Raw genomic sequence first — 1,766 nt, forward strand, 5'->3', positions numbered from 1 at the left:
ATATATATATATATATATATATATATATATATATATTATCCAAATGATATTGGCATTATGTTTACAATTTACCCAAGACTAGGCCCCTATGCAATGCGTCCCCTACAAAGGTCGAGATCACATCACATAAGAACATTGCAACACAAATTCTTCACTGCAAATGATCTTATATCCCTTGTTCTCCTTCTGGTTCATGTTCGTACCATTTCTGTGCTCTGTGAAGGCCGTACTTTTCACATACCCTCCAGTGGACGAACGTAGCCATGTTATCTTTATTCTTTTTTATTCCCTTTTATTTTGACCGTTAAACATTACGGTTACTACATAAGCAGTTATCATTTATTCCTTAAGAAAACTACTTCGTGTTTTCTTCCCCTTTTTTTGAATTACTCAATCATGTAAATTTTATTTGTCTCCGATTTATATATGTGATATTTATTTTCTTGATCTCTTGTTTTAAATTAGTTTGCAAATAAAAATTAATTATTATTAAATATTACTCCTATTGTTATAATTTCTGCTAAATTAAATTAGAAATTAAAAAAAAAAAGTTCACACTTACGTGGATTTAAGCGTGCTGACCAGTATATACGCGCAAAGCTGGAAATGTTGATGACATCAATCTCTGGATCAATATTCTGGAAATAAAGTTACGGAAACAGTGGTTTCCGATTGTATATATTAAAAATAGGCCTGTATAATAACGTTACCTCCGATTTAGCAAAGGCGGAGGTATTGTTTTCAGTTGTGTTTGTTTGCTTGTCCGTGATCAAGATATCTCAAGAACCCCTAGATGGAGTCGGATGAAACTTACAGAGACGTTTGGCCTCGTGACTGGCACAAACTGATTAGATTTTGGGATCAATCCGCTACCGGACAAGGATTCTGGATTATTTGTTATATTTACTTTACTTTGCATGAAGTATTACGATCTTACGTTCACTTTCAAGTCTTTCACTGATAATCAGCCTTTAAAGCACGCTCACGGTTTCCACGTAAGTTATGGCGGCGTTGCTGTTTCCAAAGTTTTATTTTCGCTTCTTATTAATTTTACTCGCGTCTCAATCTTAGTAGAAACTGATAGATAAAGAAATCAAACTACATAAACAAACGGCAGCAAAACTGTTCAGAAATTAAATAACACTAACATATTCAGTAACAAAAATATATGTTTGGCAGGCATCTTCCTGCATCAGCAAATAATTTGTTTGTGGTTTTGTATAAGATTAGATTCCTCAGTCAGGCGGAGTAGCTGTGACTGAAGAGGCACACAATAAAACCAAAATACGGTGGCGTCTCGAAATCCACTTACACCGATGAATCCTGTGTGCTATAAACATATATAGTCGAAAGAGAGGAGGTATTCTCCGATGAGGAAAAGCAACAGGGATCAGATATTCAGATTCGAATCTGCCAGGAGGTATTAAGAATGAAGAGATGCGTGGATAGTGGTGAGAGGATATCCACGTAGGATGAAGTGTCGAGCCATGAGTTCAGACTGAGTCTCAAAGTCATGGTCGTCACTACAAAGCCTGCGTAGACGGAGTAATTGGGAATAGGGGATGGAAAGCTTGGTGTGTTTAGGGTGGGAGGAGGAGAAGTTGAGGTATGAGTGTGAGTCTGCGTGTTTGCAGTGGATGGAGGTGGTGAGAGTGGAGTGATGAATGCTGACTGAAATGTCAAGAAAGGAGACAGAGGTGTCAGAGATAGTGCAGGAGAAGTGGAGGACAGAATGGAAAGATTTGACTAAAGAGAGGAAGGAGTCC

The sequence above is a fragment of the Octopus bimaculoides genome, chromosome 18 (assembly GCF_001194135.2).
Source record: "Octopus bimaculoides isolate UCB-OBI-ISO-001 chromosome 18, ASM119413v2, whole genome shotgun sequence".
NCBI classification, from domain to species: domain Eukaryota; kingdom Metazoa; phylum Mollusca; class Cephalopoda; order Octopoda; family Octopodidae; genus Octopus; species Octopus bimaculoides.